This window comes from Arachis ipaensis, chromosome B8, assembly GCF_059453495.1.
Source record: "Arachis ipaensis isolate K30076 ecotype BB chromosome B8, ASM5945349v1, whole genome shotgun sequence".
NCBI classification, from domain to species: Eukaryota; Viridiplantae; Streptophyta; class Magnoliopsida; order Fabales; family Fabaceae; genus Arachis; species Arachis ipaensis.
Window position 1 is genome coordinate 133876887 of NC_142443.1, and position 10005 is coordinate 133886891.

At 35.1% G+C, this 10005-nt stretch overlaps 1 pseudogene across 1 annotated transcript; it reads right to left on the minus strand.

The window, feature by feature from the left end:
* Nucleotides 1-1069: 1069 nt before the first annotated feature.
* Nucleotides 1070-8573, minus strand: LOC107611470 (uncharacterized; annotated as a pseudogene). Its single transcript, XR_015895840.1, has 15 exons — nucleotides 8515-8573; nucleotides 8152-8245; nucleotides 4845-5023; nucleotides 4298-4348; nucleotides 4087-4143; nucleotides 3510-3630; nucleotides 3361-3427; nucleotides 3216-3257; nucleotides 2600-2705; nucleotides 2400-2510; nucleotides 1925-1996; nucleotides 1737-1837; nucleotides 1598-1647; nucleotides 1445-1472; nucleotides 1070-1264 (listed from the first exon to the last, which is right to left on the minus strand). The product of XR_015895840.1 is annotated as an uncharacterized LOC107611470 (transcript).
* Nucleotides 8574-10005: the final 1432 nt, after the last annotated feature.

A 10005-nucleotide genomic window follows, 5' to 3' on the forward strand; every position in this document is an offset into this window, starting at 1 on the left:
GTTTTTACTAAGTATACAACTACTGACCTTATTTGATATGGATGATAAAGAGAAATTACCATAAAATTTTCAAAAAATTAACGGAACAATTACTCTTTATTTATGTTTAATCTGAAGGATGTGTTCAATTTTTAGACTCTCGCCTTTCGGTGTCCAACTGTCCATAAAATGTTAAACAAAACATTCAGTTCATATAGTCGTACATAAATGTCTATTTTAAATATAGATATTGTTGCAATTGCAAGTATGAATTTTAAGACCAAAAAAATGAAAGTTATGAATTTTAGATTCCTATACTTCTAAAACATTTTCGGCGAGCTTTAGAAATATTCCCGACTATTTTTTATGAAAAAGTATAGGTAACCAATAATATTTTTGAACAATGTATAAATAATGTGAATTAATAGGGTTAAAAGAGTAAATTTAATTAGTAGCATTAAATTAGGGTGTAGTATATTTTTATTTGATTGGTGGTTATTCATGTTATTCAAAATAGTCATTGTTTACCTAGCACTCCCATTTTTTTATTTACAATACTTCAAGAAAAGCTTCTATAAGACATTAAATATACCTAAAAAATTACAAGCATTTCCATGATAGGACAGCCATTAGCTTTGACACTTGAAAGGAAAAAAAATTGCATAAAGATAATGTTACGCCATTTCTTAAATAAGGAAAAAAAGTTCGAATTAAAAGATATTAAATCACATGACATAAACAGCAAGACTTAAATAATGTTACGCCATTTCTTTTTCCTTTCATGAACATAACCCTAATCTCCACTTGTGTTGACAATAAGAATTGGAAAGAACAAAAGATTTGCTGTAAACCTTTAAATAAATTTTACTCAAAGCAGCATATGCAGGATACAAAATTTATGCTACCAAAAGTAAGTAGGTTAATGCTCACTTTGATCTCCATAAAGTACATGCGTTAGTCATTTTAGTTCTCATTGATTTTAACGAGTCAAGTAAAATGATTCACGCGTGTACATAGAAGAACCAAATTAAGCATTAACCTGCAAAAAAATCATTGTGTAAACTAATTTGTGCATGTCTTCCATGCTCGGCTAAATTTCTAAATTTCGTGTTGGTCTATAACTTGTGTATGTAAGCCTTAACTCCATGTGTATGTCATTAGTTCCAATTTCATCGATGGAATACTTTTCTTGGCATGATGGAAATGGAGTACAGCAGGAAGAAATGTCGATTCCGGCCACCTCCATAGCATTGCAGACCCATTCAGGAACATCACCTTTGGGGAACTGCAGTAGAAAGGTGTGAGAAGATTTAATAACAGTCAACAAATATTTTTGATAGTTTGAAAAAGATGATGTTGGTAAATATCTTTCAATTCAAAAATAAATATTTAAATTTCAAACATACAAACATTAACATGAATGCAGATGAAATTGAGAACAATAATGAAATGAAGTATTAAATACCATTGTTTGTAAAAAGTCACATACAAACCTACAAAAAAATAAAAATAAAAGGGTTAGTGGCATATAGGGAGGCTTTGAACTTCTCAAGGGGGAAAAGCTATAATTAATAATAGAAGAGAATCCAATGATAGGAACACGTAATTAAATATAAGCATACTTTGGAACCTTCCCTCAACTATTGATGTGTGTAAATTCCTGCTAAGCTACAAATTTAAAAATACAAGGACTTTAGTTGAACATGTACTGATCATTAATTTATAAGCAAAATTTTATATAATGTAGAGTTTTCTACCCGCATTATGTAATATAAATTATGATATGATAGAAGCTGAGACCCATGGCGTCTTTAATGACAAGGCAATGGATGTAGGCCCTGGTGTAGTTCTTGCAAACCTATGAGGAAAAAATAAAAAAATATAAAAATATGCCAATTTCGTCAAATAATTCATCAAATAAAGAAGTACCCTCTCAGAAGCATACCATACAAGGGCAGGTAGGATCAATTGGTCGAGTATCATCAGCCATGGCTCTATGTTTTAGTTTTAGTACTCCCTACAAACATACCGCAAAGAATTAAGTTTAAAATCATGCGGATGCATCAACAAGTGAACTATGATGGCAGAAAAAATTATAAGGTTATGTTCAGCTGGACGGAAAAGAGGGGCTACATTTTGTGGTGCTAAATTTTAAAGGAAGAAAGGAAAAATTTCAGAGTAAAATTCACTAATTCTACGGATAAATTTTACTTTATATTTGACTAGGGTAAATGTTTGCCCCCGTTTAGTGAATTGCATATTTGAGCTCTTGAGAATTTTTGTTTTCTCTGTATACCAAACAACTTGTAATTTTAAGGAGATAATATTTTTCTCCTTTAATTTTTATTCCATAAAATTTTGTTCCCAAAAATTTTAATTGTAACATAGCCTAAATTGTCCATAAAATGGAAAAAGATCACCTCAGGAATAAGGGTAGTCCCAAAACGTGTTGTACGGGTGGGATAGACACAATCATACATGTCTGCACCCAAAGCACTACAAACAACAATATCAAGTGGATAACCAACTCCCTGGAACAAGTACAAGCAAATGGTATGAAATTGATTTAATTTGAAATGTATATCAAAGTAATGGCTGCTATAATGAAAGTTATTCTGACCATAACGTATCGTGGTTTATCCTCTAGCAAAGCAGCAGTGCACTGAGCAACAACTCGCCAAAATGAATCTTTATCTTCGCCTCCTGCAAGACCACCAATAGCATAGCTGTGACAAAAGAAAATTATATTAAGCTCCTTAGCAGCATTACGAAACTATTGATTCCACATGTCCTCCTTTATTTCACAAGGTTACTTCTAACTGTAGTATGTCAATGAAAGAAGACCTTTATCTATTCATGCATATTTTTGGAATGCTATACTATTTTTCTTCACTCTTTTGATAAGTACTAGATACCAGATCAACAATCCTAGTTTTTCTTTTCTTTTGTTAAATTGAATCAGCAATAACACATTAAATTGTCTCGAGTTAGTTTAACTCGCAATTTATAGTTTAACTTTAAGATATTACACAGTAATAATTCATGAATAATATGACCAAGCCCATTTTGTGTGGTGCCTAAACAAAAGAGACTGGAGCTGACATTCAAACCAGCTAGTATTGTATACTGTCTAGTATTGTTCTAAAAGACAGCACAAAATAAATAAATAACATTAGAAATGGCAATAAGCTTGAAACCACAAAATAGACTATATGACTAAATAAACTTGTGCTTACCCAGGCAAGTTGCGGTCTACCAAACCTTTGACACAGATGTCCCTGAGTACAGCATATTGCAAATTATAAATTTATAGTTAGTTACTTGTTTCACAACATCCACATTGATAATAGGAAGAACATCATGGTTTGTGCTAAAATTTACCTCAACTCAGGATCTAAACCACCTTGTATAATACCAAACAAGTTCAGATCGTGAGGTCTCTTGTGCGCTGTTAACAGAAGGAATGTCCATTATATTTAGCATTGGAAACAACCAAAGACTTAAATGATACACTTCAATAACATAATTACCTGCTATGCATCTATCTATCCATCTAAGCATTCGATACATAGCTTCCTCAATTCTTGGACCAGTAATGCTGGTCTTTACGACATCATCCAAAGCCATAATAATATCTGCTCCAATTCTGTTATGTACAATTTATGACGAACATAAGAAAGAAAAATCAATTTTCTTAAAATATATTGTTACAGTTTGCTAGCCGTAAGCTTCAACCAGAAACTCCAGAAGCAAGTACAAGAAACCAGAAATTATTGAAGGCATCAAGAAAACGTGCATAAGAACAACGAATCAATTTCCAGTGCTATACTTTGTAGTCAGTACTACAATCTGTTATGCATGTCACTTGCAATTTTCTATGAAGCTTAAATTATAAACATTAATCTAATATCTAATAAAAGATCATCTTTCTCAATTTGGAAATACTATATTGGGAATAACTATAACTTAAAACAAGAATTCAATGAACAACTTCTATCTGAAAGCAAATCATAATATGTGGAGTCCTAAAAGTATTTCAAATTTTAAATGAACTATCAAGTATTGATTGAAAGAAACATATGGATGAAAAACAATTAATCTACATACTTGTATCTGAATTGATTCTTCGGGTGTAAGAAGCATTGGCTTGCCATCCACTGGTGACTGAAGCAAGAAAATAATTCTATAGTTACAAATAACAGAATTTCATTGTAGATTACAATTGCAACCTTTTCTTATTATAATTTTTTTGTCTTGTCTTAAAATGGAAAAAAGGTTAGATACAAACTTTCCTATGAAACTTGAAAATAATATATACCTGAAATGTCACACCTTCTTCTGTGATATCAGCAAGATGCAACAATGAGACCTAAAACATTAGTGAGGTAGATTGGTAAGATTTTTAACAAAAAATATAAATGATTTTTTTCAACATTATCTCTGAATATAGTTATCAATTAGCAAAAAGATAATACAGATTCACTTCACACAACAAATTTAGCTCCAATGTCATTTTTTTGTCCTGCCTAAGTGCCTATCCACACAGCCTTAGGCTTCTTTCTGTTATAACCTTGATTACTTTCAATACTTCTCTTAGTATGATCAACATCATTCTTCACTTTGAAGTGACATTATACTATAACTTTTGATTCTGATACAGATAAACTTGTACAAAGGTTGAAGACAGAGACACAATAATAAGAGAAAACACAAGCCTCAAACAATGATATGGCATGAAAAATTATCAGACAAAATTAGTATGCAACAGTATTACTTGATGGAACCCGATGATAATAATATAATTGCTAGAATGCTCGAAATTACAACAGTAAAAGGAAAAAGAATACGTTAAGTCAAATAACAACCATTTGAAAGCCACCAGAGTCTGTAAGCATAGCCCGTGGCTAGTTCATAAAATTGTGAAGACCACCATCTTCTTCGAGAAGCTCAGAAGTAGGTCGAAGGGGCAAGTGATATGTGTTTCCCAGAATTATTTGGCATCCAATTCTCTCAAGTTCGTTATTTGTCAAGCCTTTGATTGTCCCTGTTCATTTAACCCCTCCAATTAGGAATGCAAAAGTGCAAGATAACCACTTAGAAATCTGTCAAAAGCCTAGGAAAGAGAAAATCAACTCAATCAATGCAAATATCAACATTGAATGTTCTATGGACATGAGTAACCGATGTCCATACTTTCCCCCCAAAACAACAAACTCAATACGAATGCAATATTGTATTATAAAAAAATGAAACAATTTGGCAACAACTTTGAAGGTGAACTTTGTTATCTTATACCATGAAATGGCTTGAGCATGAGAATGAAAAAACAACAACAACAACAACAACAACAACAACAACAACAACAACAACAACAACAACAACAACAACAACAACAACAACAACAAAAACAACAAAGCCTTGTTCCACTAAGTGGGGTCGACTACATGAATCAAACGACGCCATTATGCTCTGTCATGTATCATGTCTACAGAGAGACCGTTTACATGTAGATCTCGTTTGACCACCTCATAGATGGTCTTCTTAGGTCTTCCTCTGCCTCTCACCCCTTATCCATCTTCCATCTCATCTACCCTCCTGACTGGATGTTCTATCGGTCTTCTTCTCACATGTCCAAGCCACCTGAGACACGATTCAACCATCTTTTCCACAATAGGTGCTACTCCAACTCTTTCCCTTATATCTTCGTTACTTATTTTATTCAATCGCGTATGACCACTCATCCATCTCAACATCTTCATCTCTGTCACACTCAGCTTATGTTCGTGCTCTCCTTTAGCCGCCCAACACTCCGTACCATAAAGCATAGCCGGTCTTATTGTGGTGCGATAGAATTTACCTTTAAATTTTAAAGGCACTTTTTTGTCGCATATAAAATTAGATGCACTCCGCCATTTTGACCAACCTGCTTGGATCCTATGATTTACATCCTGTTCAATCTCTCTATTATCCTGTATGATGCACCCAAGATACTTAAAACTTTTAATTTTTCGTAGGATGTTTTCTCCAATCTTCACCTCTATATTAGTGTTTTCCCTTTTCAGACTGAACTTACATTCCATATATTCCGTCTTGCTACGGCTTATGCGCAGACCATACACTTGTAGAGCTTCTCTCCATAACTCCAACTTTTTATTTAGGTCTTCCCTTGACTCTCCCATAAGGACGATATCATCGGCAAAAAGCATGCACAATGACACAGACTCTTGGATGTGCTCTTTGAGTACTTCCAAGACTAATGTGAAAATGTATGGATATAAGGATGATCCCTGGTGTAATCCTATACCAATAGAAAATTCCTCTGTCACACCACCTTGAGTCTTCACACTAGTTGTGGCCCCATCATACATGTCTTTAATTGCACGAATATATGCGATCCTTACTCTCATCTTTTCTAAACCTTCCATAAGACCTCCCTTGGTACTCTATCATACGCTTTTTCCAAATCAATAAACACCACATGTAGATCCCTTTTATTACTACGATACCTCTCCATCATCATTCTTAATAGGTATATCGCTTCAGTGATAGACCTGCCTGGCATAAATCCAAATTGATTCTCTGTTACTTGTGTCTCTTTTCTCAACTTCCGTTCTATCACCCTTTCCCGTAACTTTATGGTATAACTCAAAAGTTTGATCTCTCTATAGTTTCCGCAATTTTGTATATCCCCTTTATTCTTGTAGATAGATACCAAGTTGCTCTTTCTCTACTCATCAGGCATCTTCTTTGACCTTAAAATCTCATTAAAAAGCTTGGTTAACCAGTTGATGCCTTTTTCTCCAAGACCCTTCCAAACTTCAATCGGGATATTATTAGGTCCTACTGCCCTACCATTTTCATATGCTTTAGAGCCTCTTTCACCTCGAAGTCTCGAATCCTTTGACAGTGGTCAAAATTTTGATCTTCCTCCCTTGTGCATAACCGACCAAGGCTCGGAAGAGTCTCCTGTCTATCATTGAATAACTCGTAGAAGTAGCTCTTCCCACCTTTCATTAATCTTCTCCTCTTGAGCCAACACCTCTCCATCCTTGTCCTTTATGCTCTTGTTCTTGCTTCACTTACAACCACTTTTGTCTCTTTCTTAGCCGCCTTATATTTTTCCCAGTTATCTGCGTTGCGGCATAAAGACCACTGTTTAAAGCACTCCCTTTTTTATCTTTATCTTTTCTTGTACACTCGCATTCCACCACCAAGACTCCTTGTCTCATGACCCTATTCCTTTAGATTCACCAAAGCTTTCTTTTGTTGTTCTTCTAATAATTTCTGCCATCTCCCTCCACATCTCTTCCGCGCTTCCATTCCCATCCTACTTTGCCTCTTCTCCTACACGTCTTAGGAAGCTTCTTTGTTCCTCACCTTTCATCCGCCACCACCTCGTCCTTGGGTTCTTCGTATGATATCTTTTTCTCAATTTTTGCTCAATGCGAAAATCCATGACGAGCACCCTATGTTGTGTTGTCAAACTTTCTCTCGGGATAATTTTACATTTAATGCAAAATTTCTGGTCAACTCTCCTCAACAAGAAGAAGTCGATTTGAGAGCTTGTCATGCCACTCTTATAGGTTATAAGATGTTCGTCTCTCTTTTTAAAACATGTCTTTGCGATGAGAAGATCAAAGGTTGAGGAAAAGTCCAGAATAGTTTTACCCTCAGCATTGATCACCCCGAAACCATGGCCTCTGTGAATACTCCCATATCCAGTCACTTCTCTCCCAACATGGCCATTTAAATCTCCTCCTAAGAAAATCTTATCTCCCAAAGGTATTTCTTGGACCAAACTCTCTAGATTCTCCCAAAACCTTATCTTATGTTGTTCGTCCGAACCCACTTGCGGTGCATAGGCGCTAATCACATGGAAAGCACCTCCCTCCACCACAAGTTTAATAGAGATGATCCGATCTCCCACCCTCTTGACATCTGCTACGTCCTTCTTCCACTGCTTATCCATAATTATTCCAACCCCATTCCTATTATTCACCTTTCCTGTATACCAAAGTTTGAAACCAGAACTATCCAACTCCCTAGCCTTCGCACCAACCCATTTTGTTTCTTATAGGCACATAATGTTAATCTTCCTCCTTGTCATGGTGTCCACCACCTCCACGGACTTCAACTGCTGCATATCAGAAAGGATAAATTGGAAACTCTAACCTTGAGTACCCACTGGCATAAATAGTGGTGTTTGACACACAAAGTGAGGGAGGGTCAATTGAGCTGCACGAGCACGGTTGAACCGGCCAAGAATCTGAGAAAGCAAACATAATAATAAAACTTCAGGAAAAAAATAACCAAAGAATGGTTCAACAAGTGCACACAGTGCTTCTCAGCCATCATCTAGAGTTAATACTTATTCTCTTGTATGCATACCCATATCATTCTTTCGGCCTCAGTCATCCAAAGGTAAAACAACAACAATAGCAACAAATGAATGTCGTTGATTTTCACATAAATAAGACAACAAAACTTCAGCAATGTGAAGGCGTAAGAGAACTCAAATAGAATGGGGAGTTGAACCTCGAAATGAAGCGCCATGGGCTTTGTTTGAGGAGCGGGGTAGGGCACGCAACTAATGGTATGTCCTAGCATGGAAGAAGAAGGGCCGTAAGCAATGGCATTATGAATAACACAAACAAATAATTATTACATGAATAGAAAGTGTTTTAGATAGAAACAGATAGAGAGAACTTACAGAGAGAGAGGGGAGGAACAAGAACATGTGACGAATAAAAGTGCCCTAGGCTATTGAAAGCGTTAAAGATGTGGTGTGCGTACCTTCATGGCTGTGAAAGCAGGTTGGCCGGAACTTGTGATGTGGTAGAGTGTTGCTAATGTTTGGTCTCAATCTCAGAGGAACCGCAATGGCAATGCTATTTCTCATTCCAGGATGAAAACGGACCAAACTATACCTTGCATTAAACAAGCTACGACAACTTTAGACTAAGCCTGGCCTGTAACATGTTAAAAAATCTATCACTACACTAATAATAGAAACTAAAAAGGATTCAAGAGATAACTATCCCAATTGGTGTCCAACTTGCATACTAAATTATCACAAAAACAAGGGGATATATGAAACAAAAGAAGAACCAAATTTGAAAATAAATAAACAAGCTTACTACTTTATAAGAATATTGTCTAAAACAGGATAAGTAAGTAACACATGCAGTAGATGAAAATTAAACGATTAAACGTTAATCATTGTAAACAAAAATTGCAGAAATAAATGCACATGGAACAACAAAAAATAGATGCGACTCAAAATGCTAACAAGAGCATGAATGAAACTGATACCTAAAACAGAGAACTCAATAAGAATCAGTATTTAAAAAATAAAATTAGCTTACTATAGCTAACACGTTCAATTAACTGGGACTAAATAATCAAACATGGACCGTTATGAAAAATTAAAGAAGTCAATGCAGATTCAAGAAAGAAAATGAAAGAAGAGAAAAATTGTAAGGGGCAGAAGAGAAACCTATGACGTGAGGGAGAGGAGAACGGGGTGAGGGTGCTTTGAAGTGTGAAGAGGGGAGAATGAAAATTTTGAGGCGGGGGCGGCTAACAAAGCTTCGTAGAGTTGAGTTGAATTGACAATTGAGCACCATTAAAGTCGGTTTAGGGTTTTAAGGTTGAATTTTAAAATTTAATTATTTCATTAATCAATCCGTCGGCCGAATAGAATAAAAGGACCGCACTATTTCTGTCTAAAGTAAGATAAAATAAATGCACTGCTCAACGCTCGGGAGTTTGGGCATGTGTTAAAAGACTTAAAGTAGAAAGAAGTAAAAACCCACAGCGGTAAGCCGGTAAATGTTTTTTTTATTTTTCACCGTACTTTTTAATTTGGTACACCAGAAATTAATCTCTAACAAATTAAAATTTTATTTAAAAGTTTGTTGGTGCGGACATAAAATAGGCTCCGATTTTCATGATCATAAAACATCTAAACCATGAATGATCTTAATAAGAAAATATATTTTTTAGTTTTTTAATAATTATTAAATA